The sequence below is a fragment of the Schistocerca gregaria genome, chromosome 4, assembly GCF_023897955.1.
Source record: "Schistocerca gregaria isolate iqSchGreg1 chromosome 4, iqSchGreg1.2, whole genome shotgun sequence".
NCBI lineage: Eukaryota > Metazoa > Arthropoda > Insecta > Orthoptera > Acrididae > Schistocerca > Schistocerca gregaria.
The window spans coordinates 591,428,206-591,448,449 of NC_064923.1; positions in this window are offsets into that span (position 1 = coordinate 591,428,206).

A 20,244-nucleotide genomic window follows, 5' to 3' on the forward strand; every position below is an offset into this window, starting at 1 on the left:
TTTAATACAACAATATAAAAGTTGGAATGTGTTGGCCACATCCAAAAGAGGCTTGGTGGTAGGCATCGTCACTTGCTGAAAGTGAAGAAAGGTGAAGGACTTAACGATGGGTACCACTAGGAGGTGGAGGCAGGCTTACTCTGCAACAAACTGATTGTCTTCAGTTATTTTATGGGAGCGCATCAAGAGAAACACACATGATTTAGAGGCAATGAGGCGTGCTGTGTGGGCAATTTGTTTCCACGAACTATCCGCTGGACAAACACCAATGCACAATCTGTGTCTGAAAGAAGATTGGTGTAAGTTCAACAACGGAAATGAGACTATTCAAAAAAGCACTCGTTACCAGAACCTGTTCTGAAGGCAATTAAGCCCACATTCAGGACTCTTGCAAACCTTGATTTATTCAGGAAGTGTCATCACGAAAGACGCAAAATGCAAATGAAAGCCTCAATAATTTAATTAGGATTAGATGTTCAAAACGGACACTCTGCGGACTTGAAGTACTCAAAATAGATCTCTATGATGCAGTTTTATGTTACAATAACGGAAAAGATGGCAGAATTGAAGTGCTGAAGAGAGTTGGTATAGATCCTAGTGTATTTTCAACAGAATCACTTTACACCATCGTCGAGAGCAGGGTCAAGAAAGCTAACAGATCAGTGTGTTACCTGAAAATACCGGTCAGGCAGATTTGAAGAGGAGAGAAGCGAAACCTGGAGGATGAGGAATATCAGTATGGAGGATTTCAAAATTGAGGTAAGCTTATTATATGTAGTAGAATGAGAAAATCTTTAAGCTTCATTTCCTCTGTTTTACATTTTTTACTTTACTAGAAGCCTTTTCTCGAAAAGTATATGTGCTAAGGATATGAAATTTTCATGGACTGTTTGCAACGTGCTCCTGTCTCCCTGGATCTAAAAAATGCATTCTGATTTTTTAGATGACTGTGTGTAGAAAAAAAGTTAGTGTTCGATGTGCAAAATTAAAAACTCTGTTAACGATACAATTTGTACCATAAAATAAAAGCTTTTGTTCAGTGGCCTTATAGCCTTCTCAAGATACTACAGTACAATTTTCAGATTAATTGCATGATTTGAGTTCGAGTTATGGCTTTCTTATAAAAAAAGACAATAAAATTAAACTCCAAATTTCTGGAAAATCATTAATCCTGCGTATTTTATTATACTTGCTGTTAACATACAGCTCTTTTGCTTCACACACGCAAAATTTTAGATTTTTTCATTAATAAATAAGCCTGTAGTAATTGTTTGAATAAATGTTTACATTTTCCGTTACATCCACTCCTCATTATAACCATCCGGTACATCAGTGAATCTTGTTTTGATTATATCACGAGAGAAACTAAAAGTCTTGAGCTTAAAACCAAAATTTTTGAAATACTGATATTCAATGAGCTGACTGAGGCATGCAACGGCGGACAGACTGGGAACTACATATTCGCTATGTAACCGACAAACACTTCTTACATAAGCGCTTAGAAAAATGTGTTGTATCGCATACGTAAATGTTAATGTATCAAGTTAGTAGATCAGCGATCCCTTGAATTAGGATTAATCTATGGGTTTCGTTCTGAGGTGTTACGAATGTGATAGTTTACCTGTAATATTGAAGATGAACTAAGGAAATAATAACTTGATTCTTCATTTAACATTAAGAGTGGAAAACAAACTCATTCTTGAAGTAAGTGGAAAACAGTAGTTACTTAGTTGATGCTGAGGAGGCAGGCCTTTACTCATGCCTGTATAGCTCAGAGGGTATAAGGTATTCCGTTCGTAAAGCAAGGTTGTGTTTCGGATCCCAATATGTCATACTGTTTTAATCCGTCAGGAATGTTATGAGTCAACAGTACTTTTACTGAGCGTTCCTACACTGAAGAGCCAAAGAAACTGGTACACCTACTTAATATCGTATAGGGCCCCCGTGAACTCGAACAAGTGCAGCTACACCACGTGGCCTGGAATCGACTAATGTCTGAAACAGTGGTGGAGGGAATTAACAGCATAAATCCTGCAGGGCTGTCCATAAATCCGAGGCGGTGCAGATCTCTTCTGAAGAGCACGTTGCAAGGCATCACAGATACGGTCAATAACGTCTGGCGAGCTTGGCGAGCAGCTGAAGTGTTTAAACTCGAAAGCCACTTTGTACCAATACTGGATGTGTCGAGCGACACATTAGCCTGCTGGAATTGCCCAAGTCCGTCGGAATGCACAATGGACGTGAATGGATGCTGGTGATCAGACAGGATGCTTACATATGTGTCACCTGTCAGTCGTATCTCCGCGTATCAGGGGGGCCACATCACTCCAAATGCACACACCCCGTACCAGTACAGAGCCTCCAGCAGCTTGAACAGTCCCCTGCTGACATACAGGGTCCATGGATTGATGAGGTTGTCGCCATAACCGTACACGTCTACACTCTCGATACAATTTGAAACGAGACTCTTCCGACCAGGTAACATGTTTCCAATCATCAACAATCCAATGTAGGTGTTAACGGACGCAGGCAAGGCGTAAAGGTTTATGTCGTGCACGTATCAAGGGTACACGAATGGGTCTTAGGCTTCGAAAGTGCATGTCGATGATGTTTCCTTGAATGGTTCGCACGCTGACACTTGTTGATGGGCCAGCATTCAAATCTGTAGCAATTTGCGGAAGGGTTGCATTCTGACACGTTGAACGTTTCTCTTCAGTCGTTGTTGGTCCCGTTCTTGCAGGATAATTTTCCATTCGCAGCGATGTCGGAGATCTGTTGTTTTAGCGGTTTCGTGATATTCACGTACACTAGTGAAATGGTCGTGCGGGAAAACCCCACTTCATCGCTACCTCGGAGATGCACTGGACAGTCGCTCGTGCGCCGTCTGTAACACCGCGTTAAAACTAATATAAATTTTGATAACCTTCCATTGTAGCAGCAGTAATCGGTCTAACAGCTCTGCCGGACACTTATTACTTATATTGGCGTTACTTACCTCAACGCCATATTCTGCCTGTTTACGTATCTCTGTATTTGGATACGCGTGCCTATATCAGTTTCTTTGACACTTTAGTAGGTAGGCGTTGAAGCGGAAGGGTGCTTCGTTCAAATGGTTCAAATGGCGCTGAGCACTATGGGACTTAACTTCTGAGGTCATCAGTCTCCTACAACTTAGAACTACTTAAACCTAACTAACCTAAGGACATCACACACATCCATGCTTGAGAAAGGATCCGAACCTGCGACGTTAGCGGTCGCGCGGATCCAGACTGTAGCGCCTAGAACCGCTTGGCCACCCCGGCTGGCCGGTGAAGGGTGCATCGTGTACTTTTTGAACAAGCAAGAAATAAATATACCATTTTGCAAATAATTTGACTTCAATGCCAAATTTTTTCCACAAATGGAAATGTAAGGTAAGAAAATAACAATAGTTATTTGTGACATTTAATTTCCTATAATTATTATTATTTAATTTCGCAATTTAGAAAGCACGCACGTACAACCATTAGTTCCCTTGTTCTTCTTGTCTTCACAAAACTCCATTCGGTCATAACAGGTGGTCATTCTAGTGTTCACGCGTTTTTGAGCTTCAGACTTATTCGTGTTTGGAAGTGCATTAATGACATTTGTCTTCTATTTGTATATCATCCCTGTATGAACCAGACTTCGAGATCCTGCTCGGAGACGACAAGCTACTGAACTTAGGGTTTTAGGGTGTCGTTCGTATTGTGGATTCTCTTAGTTAATCGTAATTAGTCCATTCGTCTTGTATGTTCATAAAATTTACGGCGTCTTTTATTATTATTAAATTCTGTTATTAAATAAGAATACAGCCACTATTTACAATAGTTGCCAAACATTTTTTCATAAATTTGTGAGAGATGAACAGCAGTAGTATTGTTGTTGTTGTTGTTGTTGTTGTTGTTGTTGTGGTCGTCAGTCCTGAGACTTGTCTGATGCAGCTCTCCATGTTACTCTATCCTGTGCAAGCCTCTTCATCTCCCTGTACTTACTGCAACCTACATCCTGCTGAATCCGCTTAGTGCATTTATCTCTTGATCTCCCTCTACAATTTTTACCCTCCACGCTGCACTCCAATGCTAAATTGGTGATCCCCTGATGCCTCAGAACATGCCCTACCAACCGATCCCTTCTTCTTGTTAAGTTGTGCCACGAACTGCTCTTCTCCCCAATTCTACTCAATACCTCCTCATTAGTTATGTGATCTACCCATCTAATCTTCAGCATTCTTCTGTAGCACCACATTTCGAAAGCTTCTATTCTCTTCTTGTCCAAACTATTTATCGTCCATGTTTCCCTTCCATACATGGCTACACTCCATACAAATACTTTCAGAAACGACTTCCTGACACTTAAATCTATACTCGATGTTAACAAATTTCTCTTCTTCAGAAACACTTTCCTTGCCATTGCCAGTCTACATTTTATATCCTCTCTACTTCGACCACCATCAGTTACTTTGCTCTCCAAATAGCAAAACTCCTTTACTACTTTAAGTGTCTCATTTCCTAATCTAATTCCCTCAGTATCACCATACTTCATTCGACTACATTCCATTATCCTCGTTTTGCTTTTGTTGGTGTTCATCTTATATCCCCCTTTCAAGACACTATCCATTCCGTTCAGCTGCTCTTCTAAGTCCTTTGCTGTCTGTGACAGAATTACAGTGTCATCGGCGAACCTCAAAGTTTTTATTTCTTCTCCATGGATTTTAATACCTACACCAAATCCTTTACTGCTTGCTCAATATACGGACTGAATTACATCGGAGAGAGGCTACAACCCAGTCTCACTCCCTTCCCAACCACTGCTTCCCTTTCGTGCCCCTCGACTCTTATAACTACCATCTGGTCTTTGTACAAATAGCCTTTCGCACCCTATATTTTACCCCTGATCTTTAGAATTTGAAAGGGAGTATTCCAGTCAACATTGACAAAAGCTTTCTCCATGTCTACAAATGATAGAATCGTCGGTTTGCCTTTCCTTAATCTTTCTTTTAAGATAAGTCGTAGGGTCTGTATTGCCTCACGTGTTCCAACATTTCTACGGAATCCAAACTGATCTTCCCCGTGGTCAGCTTCTACCAGTTTTTCCATTTGCTTCTAAAGAATTCGCGTTAGTATTTTACAGCTGTGACTTATTAAAGTAATAGTTCGGTAGTGATGACTGCCTGAAAATTTTTGTTGTCTAGAATGTAGAGTTGTTCAACACTTATTACAGTGACGTGCATCCTTCTTCATGGTTATAGTCTTAGAAATGGTTAGTATACAAGCAGCCTAACTGCTACTGCTAAAATCAGTAGCTACAGCGGTACAACGTATCTACTTTGGTAGTAATTGCGGAGCTCTGTTGCACTTGGCTGAAGTGTGATAGGAACAAATTTGGTTTGCTCTTAACGCTGAGACGGAACTGACCTTTATTTCATAGTTTCGTCCTCGGTAGCACCACTCATGCTTGCCTGAAAACTGGATTCGTTCATTGATGAGTGACACGCTGCATATTAGAAGACACTAATAAATACATTTGTAATGTTCCCAAAGTTCAGTTATTGAGTACGATGATCAATTTACCTGCCGCAAAATACGAGGGTTGAAACTTTAATAGTAGCCACTATTTATTTACAGATCGAACAAAATAGATACGTGTTTCAGGGTTTTACTGACCTTCAAAGTAGAAAATAAAATTGTGCATAAACCGTTGCCAGCAATGTGGACGTCGTATGATACTCTTACCAGTGCCTGTTGTGTTGACAGTTTGAGCGGCGCTGATTATTACCCGACGAATTTGTGGCAATTGTGAAGCGAATGCCTTGAAATGTTTCCTTCAGTATGGAAATCGAGTTGAACTTAAGAGCCCTTAAGTCAGGGGAGTACAGGAGGTGGTATAGCACTTCGCAGCCCCAACACTCAAACAAATCAGTAACAGCTTGCACTGTACGTGCTTGAACACTGTTCTGCAAAATGATGGTCAGGTCCTGCAGAAAGTGTCATCACTTCTGTCTCTAAGCTGTTCGTAGGTTGTGTTCCAAAAATGAACAGCATAGAGACAGAAGTGATGACACTTTCTGCAGGACTTCATCATTTTGCTGGACGATGCTCAAGCACGTACAGTGCAAGTTGTTACTGATTTGTTTGCTGATGGGGCTGCTAAGTGCTATACCACTTACTGCACTCCCCTGACTTAAGCCCCTTGTAAGTTAATCTCTATTTCCAAACTGAAGGAAACATTTCACGGCATTCGCTTCACAACTGCCACAAATTCGTCGGGCAGTAGACCCTGCAGCTAGAACTGTCAACGGAACTTTCATTGCTAAGAGTATCGTATGACTTCCACATCTCTGGCAACGAGTTGTGCATAATGCTGGTCACTATTTGAAGGTCAGAAAAACATTGAAAATCGATTCTATTTTGTACAAGCTGTAAATAAATAGTTGCCTCTATTATAGTTCCAACCCTTGTATTATGAGCATAAATATTCAAATCAGACTCCAAAATACTAAACAGTCACTATACAATTGTGAAAGTGAGTGGTCTGCTGTGCTATCAGAATAATGTACACTTTTATATAAAAACGACACAATGCACTCTTAGCACAGTCCTTTAACAATTCTGTGGGTACAATTACGTTGCGATAGCTGATATGAGTTGAACCATAATGAGATCTACCATGTCCAAAACCTCCTCGTTGCGAAGAAAATGACATTCCAGTCTAATATTAATCGCAACATACTCCATTTAAAATGCCCATTAATTTAGTTTACAGAGTTCACTTAAAGGTTACTGGGATTCTTGAGTTTCTCGTTGATTGGTGCCAAAATTTCTGCCTGCAGAACAAACGTATTTGCGGTGTGAGTGAACATTGAGAGTGTGCTCGAACATAGCTCTCATTCGTCAACACTCATACAGTGAATTGCCAATTTTGGATGATGCGCGACTATTTGTAGATGGCTGTGAGAAGGAACTGTTATTTAGAAGCCTGCGAAAAGCTTTGAGAACCATCAGGTTTAATTTTATTGTTTGCTACAAATACTAGCATAATTTAGATTTATAGAATATGTTACTGGTCAAAAATTTAGGAGAATACATGGTTACGCAATGCGACTCTCCTTGTTTACATGTATTAAAGTCATACTCCAAACGTGGATAAATTACATGGACTTATTAATTACAGTTAATTAAACAATTCTGTATGTCATCTTGCACAGAAAATTAAAGACAACAAAAGTGTGTAGTCGAAGTTTTGAATCTAAGCGTGGTTCTGACTAAACCTACATTGAAAAATCCGACTGCTAATGCCAAGTTTAATTATTGCCGAAAATAATTAATATCACCTAATTTCAAATACGTTACTAGAAAGTGGGAATGCTTAACTTTTGAATAGTGTAGGCTACCTCTTCCAACTATGTGGACTAGTGCATAAACTATATTACAAATATCAACTAGTTATAACTTTTAATTATGAGTGTCCTAATAAAAACTAATTACATCAGTAGAATCACAACAGTCACAACAAGAATTTGAATAATAAAATCCAGTGAAACTCTATCTGAATAAGAACTTGAAATGTTCATGCTGGCGTTACAAGTTATGAAATAATTTTTTTGAAAATACACTCCTGGAAATTGAAATAAGAATTCATTATCCCAGGAAGGGGAAACTTTATTGACACATTCCTGGGGTCAGATACATCACATGATCACACTGACAGAACCACAGGCACAGAGACACAGGCAACAGAGCATGCACAATGTCGGCACTAGTACAGTGTATATCCACCTTTCGCAGCAATGCAGGCTGCTATGCTCCCATGGAGACGATCGTAGAGATGCTGGATGTAGTCCTGTGGAACGGCTTGCCATGCCATTTCCACCTGGCGCCTCAGTTGGACCAGCGTTCGTGCTGGACGTGCAGACCGCGTGCGACGACGCTTCATCCAGTCCCAAACATGCTCAATGGGGGACAGATCCGGAGATCTTGCTGGCCAGGGTAGTTGACTTACACCTTCTAGAGCACGTTGGGTGGCACGGGATACATGCGGACGTGGATTGTCCTGTTGGAACAGCAAGTTCCCTTGCCGGTCTAGGAATGGTAGAACGATGGGTTCGATGACGGTTTAGATGTACGGTGCACTATTCAGTGTCCCCTCGACGATCACCAGAAGTGTACGGCCAGTGTAGGAGATCGCTCCCCACACCATGATGCCGGGTGTTGGCCCTGTGTGCCTCGGTCGTATGCAGTCCTGATTGTTGCGCTCACCTGCACGACGCCAAACACGCATACGACCATCATTGGCACCAAGGCAGAAGCGACTCTCATCGCTGAAGACGACACGTCTCCATTCGTCCCTCCATTCACGCCTGTCGCGGCACCACTGGAGGCGGGCTGCACGATGTTGGGTTCAAAAAAAATGGTTCAAATGGCTCTGAGCACTATGGGACTCAACTGCTGTGGTCATTAGTCCCCTAGAACTTAGAACTACTTAAACCTAACTAACCTAAGGACATCACACACATCCATGCCCGAGGCAGGATTCGAACCTGCGACCGTAGCAGTCGCACGGTTCCGGACTGCGCGCCTAGAACCGCGAGACCACCGCGGCCGGCCGCACGATGTTGGGGCGTGAGCGGAAGACGGCCTAACGGTGTGCGGGACCGTAGCCCAGCTTCATGGAGACGGTTGCGAATGGTCCTCGCCGATACCCCAGGAGCAACAGTGTCCCTAATTTGCTGGGAAGTGGCGGTGCGGTCCCCTACGGCACTGCGTAGGATCCGACGGTCTTGGCGTGCATCCGTGCGTCGCTGCGGTCCGGTCCCAGGTCGACGGGCACGTGCACCTTCCGCCGACCACTGGCGACAACATCGATGTACTGTGGAGACCTCACGCCCCACGTGTTGAGCAATTCGGCGGTAGGTCCACCCGTTCTCCCGCATGCCCACTATACGCCCTCGCTCAAAGTCCGTCAACTGCACATACGGTTCACGTCCACGCTGTCACGGCATGCTACCAGTGTTAAAGACTGCGATGGAGCTCCGTATGCCACGGCAAACTGGCTGACACTGACGGCGGCGGTGCACAAATGCTGCGCAGCTAGCGCCATTCGACGGCCAACACCGCGGTTCCTGGTGTGTCCGCTGTGCCATGCGTGTGATCATTGCTGGTACAGCCCTCTCGCAGTGTCCGGAGCAAGTATGGTGGGTCTGACACACCGGTGTCAATGTGTTCTTTTTTCCATTTCCAGGAGTGTACATACCAACAGCACCTGGCTTTCATTTTTGTTTACATTTGGTACAGTAGGGCATCTGTTTGTCCTTCTTCTCTTTACAGCGGGACATTTGTTTGCGGATCTGCCGTACTGTTACCACTTGGTCAATTCATACACATGTTATTTCGAAGTAATCTTCGAATGGTTTTCCAATAACAAAAAAATCATACGTTCCATAAAAGAATAACAAATCGGTGTCATAACTCGGAAGAATTAAAAATTAACGATTACTTTCGAATGTCAATAGACTCTCCACATTATCTGCTATAGCTTCGCGGAAATCACACATCGATGTACCGGTTGGTTATAACTAAAGTGTAGCTACTCGCATAGCTCCAGTGTGGGCTGCATTTATCGCACGGCAGCGAAAGTTGGTAGATACTCTAATGCGTTTATGTAGATCCAATTTACGTTGGAAGAAAGTTAGTTCCAGTTTTGGCCACCAGGCACAAATTTGGCGCTGTGAATCAAGACAGACGTAAGACAGGTTCAGATATTTAAGGGAATAGGAACGAGGGCAGGATGGTCAAAAAGTGACAAAGGCATAATGTTCGTTTTATTAGTAACCGCCGCTTACACAATTAATGCAATTTGTGCACCGGAAACGTCCAAGAGGTGCAGCATCCATGAGACGACGTGGTCAACAGTTGCTTGCAGCGGTTCCGGCAGGGTAAAGACCAAACGCGTCCCTGATAAAAGCGATCTTTCAGATATCTCCAGAGCCAAATGTCACTTGCATTTAGATAAGGTCCTCTTTTAGGCCATGCATCTGGGAAACGTCTGGAGATAACACGTTCATGGAAGGTTTCATTAGACAGTTCTTTTAGTAGGCGAGTAATATGAGGCGTCGCTTATCTTGCATGAAAACAGTGGTTTCCAAAAAGCTGTATCTTGTAAAGCAGGAATCAGATACTGAACGAGAAGATCTCGATAACGTGCAAGCGTCGCGGCACAGATGACGCGCTCTCTGGGGGTACTCTCTTCAAAGAGAAACGGACCGTAAGTGAAGGTGTGTGTGAATCCCCACCACACAGTCACAAACGGTGAGTGCAATGGCTCTTAGTGCACAACAAGCTGTTTAGCAGTACCCCATAGTTCATAGCTATGTGTGTTCATTGCACGTTGTTGTGAAAAATATGTCTTGCCACTCCATAGAATATTGCCTGACCTCTTGGAATCAGCTTCGACCCATGCCAGAAACTGAAAAGCAAACTCATGACGTTGCTGTGGATGAGGAGAATTCAGTTGCTGCACCGTATGGATCTTGTACGAGTAACAGTGTAAAACAGGCCGCATAACGTTTTATATTCTGGACCATTTGATGGACAATTCTCGTGGCATTGCACGGACACTAGCAAGCAGTAACTGAAGCACGTTCTGCATGGTCAGTTACAGCAACAGCAGCGTTGTCAATAACTTCCACCGGGATAGGATTCCTTCCCATTCAGGTGCAACACCAGGCTCAATCGGGTTTTTGAATTCCATTATCATCTTCATTAAACCATGTAACGACATATAGCCCCTCCTCAGACCTTACACTCAGCGACAACCACTCAATGCAGCATTGATTTTGCTGTTGTTCCCAGAAACCGTTTCAGTAACAGCGTACAGTCTCTCCTCTCAATGGCCATACTTTTCACTCACGTTACGCCTTTTCAAATAACAGTGTGGATGTCATATCAACAAACAGTTTGCAGCGTTAGACTGGCACCTGGTGGTCAAAACTAGACCTAATTCTTTTCCAGCATAAGACGGTTATGCATTAGAGCATTGGCATATCTGCCAAGCTCCGCTGCCATTCGGTAATTACAGCCCATTCTGGACCTCAGTGAGGAGCTGCACTTTAATTACGACCACCCGATATTAAAGTACTCTGCATCCACCTGGTGTGATTGCCGCAGGTGCCTAACGCTGTGTATTATGTACAGGGGCACACAACGTGGATAAAGCCCGTGATGGGTTTTGTCCGGAGGCCAAAAAACTACAAAAATGTAAGTAGAAGTGACACACAACGTCACTGTATACTTGTGCTCGCCGCACACTCTAGCAGCGTGTTGCAGTACGAGTAAACGCATCGGAAGTATGTGTGTCGCTGCTTCTGGCCGCGGTAGGCGGCAGCGGGCACAGAGCCAGTGGTCTGACAGGGCAGATCAGCCGCCGGCCCTGGCAATAAACTCCGCCTCTCTGCGACCCGTCAAATTGCCCAGTGATGTATCGCTGTCCGTCGCCCTTAATTATCTCTGAATTGCAGGCAGTCGATATCTACAAATCTTGTTGCTAAATGGACTGCGTGCAGATGATGTTTACTCTTCTGAATACCGGGGGACGGTGTGTGGCGAGATAGAGTTGATGGTTCGGATTTCATGTGCACGGACACGGTTCCGGAGCAATAAATTTTGGACAGCGCGTACAGTACGTGGTATAGGTTCGAGATATACCTACAGAGCTTTCGACAGGCATTAGTACACTGAGGACATCATACTTTATGTGTATCTATTACATGTAGTATATTTATCTTGCGATTCGCTGAAGCATTTCTTTAAATGCAGTAAAGTACAGTTAAAACAGCAAAAGAATATGATTGTCCTGATATGAAGTTAATGAAAGCTCATGGTCAAATTTTTTGCAGTAGTAGGTGATGATCATGCTAAGTATCAGAGTCAACACACCAGAACGATTCAAATTACATATAGGTTTTGTGACAGTACAGTCAAAATGTCACCGTGGTGCAAATTTGTCATTAACGTATGTCATACGATTTGGTTATCTAACTGAAAAGTTTTCCTTCAAACATTATATTCTACCTTCTTGCTGAAGAGGTACTGATAGTAACTGTACATGGTAATGAAACTAAAATATTAAACAGCTGAAAACTTAGCTATAACATTGAATTAGTGATCAGTAGTTTAGCAGATTCCCTCCTAGGTCTATTTCTTAACTCTCAACTGTAGTCTACAGTCATCTCATTTTTTCAATCGAGTGGAGTCGAAGAATTTACCATAAGCATCTTACAGACTTCAGAACCGGATCTTTGGGGAATGATTTGAATATTGCCCACCGTTTTCAAGTGACGTTAAATTTAAGAGTTTCAATTTAAAATAATCTTTAAACCTTATGTGCAAGTGGCTATCAATGTTACACTTCGCATTAGATTCGTTTATAACTGATATTTTTTCTCTTAGAACGTGCTCCAAGTTGAGACGCGGTTTTTGGAAAACTTGTTCACAGTCGTTACTTTACGCAGGTATGTAGCGGTGATTTTCATGGGTTTTCAAGTTCAAAGTTTAGTCAAGTTCCTGCTAATAGTGTTTACAAACCTTCATGAGCAGTTCCATCGCTACGGACAGTCATATTTCGAAGACAAAATGTTTCAGAATTTTCCCAAAAAGATTAACATCTTTGCGAGACCTTGAAAAAAAAGCAGAAATTCCGTTAAGCGAATTAAAAAATATTTTACACTTCCGTATTTAGGTGATACTTTGAGATGAAGCGAGGTTTGTACAAAAGACGTAGCAGCGAAACACTATGGCTTCAGAATGTGTCACTCTATTAATGATAGAACCCATTTAGATTTCCTGTCATAGTCACCACACTGTCAAATACCTGTGCAGTTAATTTTTCATTACATTCACTGTCAGGTAAGATGGCCGGATAAGTTCTCCAATAGCATGGGCACGTTTACTACTACTTGTGATACAGAATCTCAAGAATCTTCCTTTATCTTCCATAATTGTGTAAGGGGCAGTCATATGAAAATGGCTCGGATAGAAAAAAGTATGTTAAGTGTTTTATTCGAGATAGATGGGAAAAAAGTAAGTAAACTCTTTTATTATTTCAAAAGTAATCGCCATAACAATTACTACATTTGTCCCACTGCGAGACAAGAAGGTCACTGTGTACATGGGAAAAACTTTGCGTTTGCCTATGGAACCATGATTGTTCTCAGGCGACACCTCTTCATCCGAAGCATATGGAGCGACAAGAATGTCTTTCCTCAGGGTCTCAGAGATGTTGAAATCGCATGGGGAGAGATATAAACTGTATGGAAGATGCGTAAGGGCATCCCAGAAAAACCCCTGCAGCGTAGTCGAAACAAGCTGCGTAGACTTATGGCCGAGTCCACACGATGCGTCCTCTACACGGCTCAGATCTTCCCCCATGTGATTTCTTTATTTTTGATGCCCTGAAACAAGATGTAAGTAGCTGTCTATTTTCTTGAGCCTGGGTACAGCCATGGCTCCTTAGGCAACCGCTAACAGTTTTGAATGAAGCACTAACCTTCTTGCCTCATAGTGCGACAAAGGTATAACATGTATTGTGATCACTTTTGAAATAATAAACAGTTTATTTGGTTTTTCCCCATATATCTCGTTTCATTTGATTGCCCTTTATACACAACGCAGGACAACAGAAAACTCTGTCTTATTTGCCACATCTGAAGTTTCGTCAACCTTGGCGGCTACAAAAGGAACATCCATAATTTTCCGCTTCATAGCTGATAAAACGGACGAACCCATGACTTGTATTAGCCCACTTTCAATTCGATTACAAATTCCTTTAAACACAGCATAACTTTCTGTGTACTCCGCTAAAAGAGTATCAAACTCTACAGTGTCTTTCAAAAATTCTTCATAATTTTTCTCATTAATAGAACTTGTTGTTTCATCGTGTCCTCAAAATGCGGACTCTGGTTTTCTCAGAAAACCCACTGCATTAATAAGTCTTTTAAGGATGTCCCTGTTCTGCCTTACATGTTGACTGTGTGAAAATATCCCATTTTTAAGCTTGTCATCAATCCCAATTTTTTTCCCCTAAAAGCAGTTACAGTTACAGATGAGAGATAGTAGTACTCACCAAAACAAGAAAGGAAGTCCTGTAAACATGGGTCCTGAAATGCATACCTTAAGAGCTATGGCCACTGGTTCATTTTCGATGTTAGGAGAGAGGTCTCTTCTAGTGCAAGCTCTTTGTTTTGAGAGGAGGTGATAAGGAGAATAAAAGTAAAAAAGGTCCAGTAAACATGGCTCTAAAATGTATGCCTTGAGAGTTATGATTACTTGTCCCTCTTCGTTACTGTGAAACACATCTATTCTACCGAACAAATGTTCCACTTCGTTACTGTGAAACGCATCTACTCTACTGAACAAGTGTTCATATCTCTCAAGGTATGCATTCCGAGCCTATGTTTACTGACCTGTTTTGGTCCACACTACATCTTATTTCAAAATATGGAATGCAAAGAGCTTGCAGTAGAACAAATGTCTCTCACAGTATCGAAGATGAACAAGTGCCCATAGCTCATAACGTATGCGTTTTAGAGCCCATGTTAGCTGGACTTTCTTTCTTGGTTTTGCCAGTACTATCACCTCTCAAAATACGGCACACTTCTTTTTACACCCTGTACATTCTACAGAGTATCGAGCAGCACATTCTCACACTGCTGAATTCATCTAGAGCTTGTATCGGGGTCTCACAATTACATAAATTATTTCTGTAACATTAAATCTTTATTACACTGAGTCTCGATATTAATCAACACATAAAGCACATATTTCTGGTGACAAAACTGGAATTAGACGTTCGTGGAAATTAGCTAGGTGAGTAACTTTTCATCTTTGACGTATTTCGATTTGCATGGGTAGCAGCAATAACTGTTCAAACATGATGTAACTAATAAATACGAGCATACAAACAATGCAAGTAAGTACAATATTAAACTTTAGGTCGTAGCACAACATGTAAATAAACAGCGTTATAGATAAGTCTTGCAACTGTTTGGCAGTACGCTGTACTCACTCCATCGATATTCCCACTCTATGGCTATAATCCTTTTATAACTCCATGGTATAATCGCAGTCAGTGCCAAACAGACGCGAAATTTGTATGACAAAAAGAAATGCAACCTTTTAATAACTGAAGTCGTTCCAAGGCGTGGCAGGCAGCGAAAGGCGTCCCCCAGAGGCTGATCAGGAAGCCTCCCCGGTGCGTCTGACAAACTGGTTTCAGGCACTGTCTCTGGCTGAGCCAGATGCAGCTGCCTGCCCTGTTTCAGAGGATCATTCTCAGCCTTCAAGTTCCGGGCAATCGCAGAGGGTGGGCTTACTGGTAGTTGGGAGCTCCAATGTTAGGCGCGTAATGGGGCCCCTTAGGGATACGGCGGCTAAGGAGGGGAAGAAATCCAGTGTGCACTCCGTGTGCATTCCGGGAGGAGTCATTCCTGATGTGGAAAGGGTCCTTCCGGATGCCATGAAGAGCACAGGGTGCAGCCAGCTGCAGGTGGTGGCACATGTCGGCACTAATGACGTGTGTCGCTTTGGATCTGAGGAAATTCTCTCTGGATTCCAGCGGCTATCTGATTTGGTGAAGGCTGCCGGTCTTGCTTACGAGATGAAGCCAGAGCTCACCATCTGCAGCATCGTTGACAGAACCGACTGCGGACCTTTGGTGCAGAGCCGGGTGGAGGGTCTGAATCAGAGGCTCAGACGGTTTTGCGACCGTATTGGCTGCAGATTCCTTGACTTGCTCCATAGGGTGGTGGGGTTTCGGGTTCCGCTGAATAGGTCAGGAGTTCACTACACTCAGCTGGCGGCTACACGGGTAGCGGAGGCTGTGTGGCGTGGAATTGGCGGTTTTTTAGGTTAGAAGGCCTCTGGAAAGTGCGGGATGGGCTGCAATGTCAAAGGGTGCTTGGCAATTACAGGACGTGCTTGGATCAAGGAACAGTCGGAATTATAGTTGTAAATTGTTGTAGTTGAGCTGGAAAAGTCCCTGAGCTTCAAGCGCTAATAGAAAGCACAGAAGCTGATATCGTTATAGGTACAGAAAGCTGGCTAAAGCCTGAAATAAGTTCTGCAGAAATTTTTACGAAGTCTCGGACGGTGTTCAGGAAAGATAGATTAGGCAGAATTGGTGGTGGAGTGTTTGTGTCTGTCAGTAGTGGTTTATCTTGTAGTGAAGTCGAAGTAGATACTCCGTGAGAATTGGTATGGGTGGAGGTTATACTTAACAGCCGAATTAAGTCAATAATTGGCTCCTTCTACCGACCCCCAGACTCCGATGATACAGTTGCGGAACAGTTCAGAGAAAGTTTGAGTCTCGTAACAAATAAATACCCCACTCATACGGTTGTAGTTGGTGGGGACTTCAACCTACCCTCGGTATGTTGGCAAAAATACTTGTTCAAAACCGGTGGTAGGCAGGAAACGTCTTCCGAGATTGTTCTAAATGCTTTCTCCGAAAATTATTTCGAGCAGTTAGTCCACGAACCCACGCGAATTGTAAATGGTTGCGAAAACACACTTGACCTCTTAGCTACAAACAATCCAGAACTGATAGAGAGCATCATGAGTGATACAGGGATTAGTGATCACAAGGTCATTGTAGCTAGGCTCAATACCATTTCTTCCAAATCCATCAGAAACAAACGAAAAATAATTTTATTTAAAAAAGCGGATAAAGTGCCACTAGAAGCCTTCCTAAAAGACAATTTCCATTCCTTCCGAACTGACTATGCGAATGTAGACGAAATGTGGCTCAAATTCAAAGATATAGTAGCAACAGCAATTGAGATATTCATACCTCATAAATTGGTAAGAGATGGATCGGATCCCCCGTGGTACACAAAAAAGGTCCGAATGCTGTTGCAGAGGCAACGGAAAAAGCATGCGAAGTTCAGAAGAACGCGAAATCCCGAAGATGGGCTAAAATTTACAGACGCGCGAAATTTGGCACGTACTTCGATGCGAGATGCCTTTAATAGGTTCCACAACGAAACATTGTCTCGAAATTTGGTAGAAAATCCGAAGAAATTCTGGTCGTATGTAAAGTACACAAGCGGCAAGACGCAGTCAATACCTTCGCTGCGCAGTGCCGATGGTACTGTTATCGACGACTGTGCCGCTAAAGCGGAGTTATTGAACGCAGTTTTCCGAAATTCCTTCACCAGGGAAGACGAATGGAATATTCCAGAGTTTGAAACACGAATAGCTGCTAGCATGAGTTTCTTAGAAGTAGATACCTTAGGGGTTGCGAAGCAACTCAAATCGCTTGATACGGGCAAGTCTTCAGGTCCAGATTGTATACCGATTAGGTTCCTTTCAGATTACGCTGATACTATAGCTCCCTACTTAGCACTCATATACAACCGCTCGCTCACCGATAGATCTGTACCTACTGATTGGAAAATTGCGCAGGTCGCACCAGTGTTCAAGAAGGGTAGTAGGAGTAATCCATTTAACTACAGACCTATATCATTGACGTCGGATTGCAGTAGGGTTTTGGAGCATATACTGTATTCAAACATTATGAATCACCTCGAAGGGAACGATCTATTGACACGTAATCAGCATGGCTTCAGAAAACATCGCTCTTGTACAACGCAGCTAGCTCTTTATTTGCACGAAGTAATGGCCGCTATCGACAGGGGATCTCAAGTTGATTCCGTATTTCTAGATTTCCGGAAAGCTTTTGACACCGTTCCTCATAAGCGACTTCTAATCAAGCTGCGGAGCTATGGGGTATCGTCTCAGTTGTGCGACTGGATTCGTGATTTCCTATCAGGAAGGTCGCAGTTCGTAGTAATAGACGGCAAATCATCGAGTAAAACTGAAGTGATATCAGGTGTTCCCCAGGGAAGCGTCCTGGGACCTCTACTGTTCCTGATCTATATAAATGACCTGGGTGACAATCTGAGCAGTTCTCTTAGACTGTTCGCAGATGATGCTGTAATTTACCGTCTAGTAAGGTCATCCGAAGACCAGTATCAGTTGCAAAGCGATTTAGAAAAGATTGCTGTATGGTGTGTCAGGTGGCAGTTGACGCTAAATAACGAAAAGTGTGAGATGATCCACATGAGTTCCAAAAGAAATCCGTTGGAATTCGATTACTCGATAAATAGTACAATTGTCAAGACTGTCAATTCAACTAAGTACCTGGGTGTTAAAATTACGAACAACTTCAGTTGGAAGGACCACATAGATAATATTGTCGGGAAGGCGAGCCAAAGGTTGTGCGTTTCATTGGCAGGACACTTAGAAGATGCAACAACTCCACTAAAGAGACAGCTTACACTACACTCGTTCGTCCTCTGTTAGAATATTGCTGCGCGGTGTGGGATCCTTACCAGGTGGGATTGACGGAGAACATCGAAAGGGTGCAAAAAAGGGCAGCTCGTTTTGTATTATCACGTTATAGGGGAGAGAGTGTGGCAGATATGATACACGAGTTGGGATGGAAGTCATTACAGCATAGACGTTTTTCGTCGCGGCGAGACCTTTTAACGAAATTTCAGTCACCAACTTTCTCTTCCGAATGCGAAAATATTTTGTTGAGCCCAACCTACATAGGTAGGAATGATCATCAAAATAAAATTAAAGAAATCAGAGCTCGAACATAAAGGTTTAGGTGTTCGTTTTTCCCGCACGCTATTCGGGAGCTGAATAGTAGAGAGATAGTATGATTGTGGTTCGATGAACCCTCTGCCAAGCACTTAAATGTGAATTGCAGAGTAGTCATGTAGATGTAGAAGTGATACTAGCGTTCCAAGTGGCTAGAATACAGTAACAGAACAATGATGCGATACAAAAGGAGGACTTATTATATTTAATGCAGTTTCCAGTCACTGAACGTTGCGTTATTTTTCCAAAACGAATAGGAAAATGTAATTAAAGTAATATCCTGTCTCCTGATAAATGTCAACATGTAACAATAAAATCCCAGTGCAATCTAATACATGCGGTTCACAGTAGCATAGTCATTATCGTATCATCGAACATCCTATAAGGCAAGAAATGAAATGCAACGTCTTATATTTATGTTTAAAAGTAACTGATTACGGGTATATCCACGTGCTTGGCACGTGCTTTCTTTTCCTTTATGTGGAATATCTTTCGGTTCACAAGTTTCTCTGCAAATTTGACTCATTTTAATACATTCAAAACAGTGCACGATCATTACGTTTGTGTATATTATCTGCTACTTCTTCGTACAATTACGCTTTTGGCCTTGTACTTGTTTCTATGAGCTGCGTGTATCTATCATGTTTATCTCTTCTGCTTCCCCGGTATCAAAATGAATATTCACTTATTCTCTTTGCCGGATGTAATATTTAGTCCTTCAACTTGTCCACTTGTGATGTTTTCTTCTTTCTACGTACAGTTCTGAACCTATCGGTACTGATAGCACATGTCGCATTACAAAACGTAACTACTGTTCGCTTTCGGCTACCACTGCTGTATCGTGAATCAGTCGTATTGTGCGGTCTTTTTATCCTTGATAAACGATAACAGTTCTTCACGTATGACAAATGCAGATGAAGCTGCTACAGTTTATAGCGCCACAATAAACTGTGAAGTAAGCCCTCGTTTCCATTTTGAATGTGTTGTTCCACTCCTTGTGCACAATACACAATGGTATCGCTGTGTGTTTATACAGCCCGCATCTCGTGGTCGTGCGGTAGCGTTCTCGCTTCCCGCGACCGGGTTCACGGGTTCGATTCCCGGCGGGGTCAGGGATTTTCTCTGCCTCGTGATGGCTAGGTGTTGTGTGTTGTCCTTAGGTTAGTTAGGTTTAAGTAGTTCTAAGTTCTAGGGGACTGATGACCATAGATGTTAAGTCCCACAGTGCTCAGAGCCATTTGAACCATTTTTTTGTGTTTATACAAACCAGCCGTTCGGCGGCGCTGAATTAACGAAGTTGCAGGAAAACCACAGTCCGATATAAAACAGTCGCGGCACTCTCTCGTGTGAAAGTAGTTACCATCTGGCATCTGGAGCAATACTATCGTTCAAAGTAGTGAGAAAGCAGACAATGAAATGTGTCGTTAGGATAATGTGTATAACTATTTTTCAACATAATTAACGATGTAATTGTTATATTTTTGCGTTCCATTCGTAAGCAAATTACGTAGGAGCATGAGTTATCGTGAAATAAATGTAAGAACAGCAGAAGTTCACTAACTCTGTG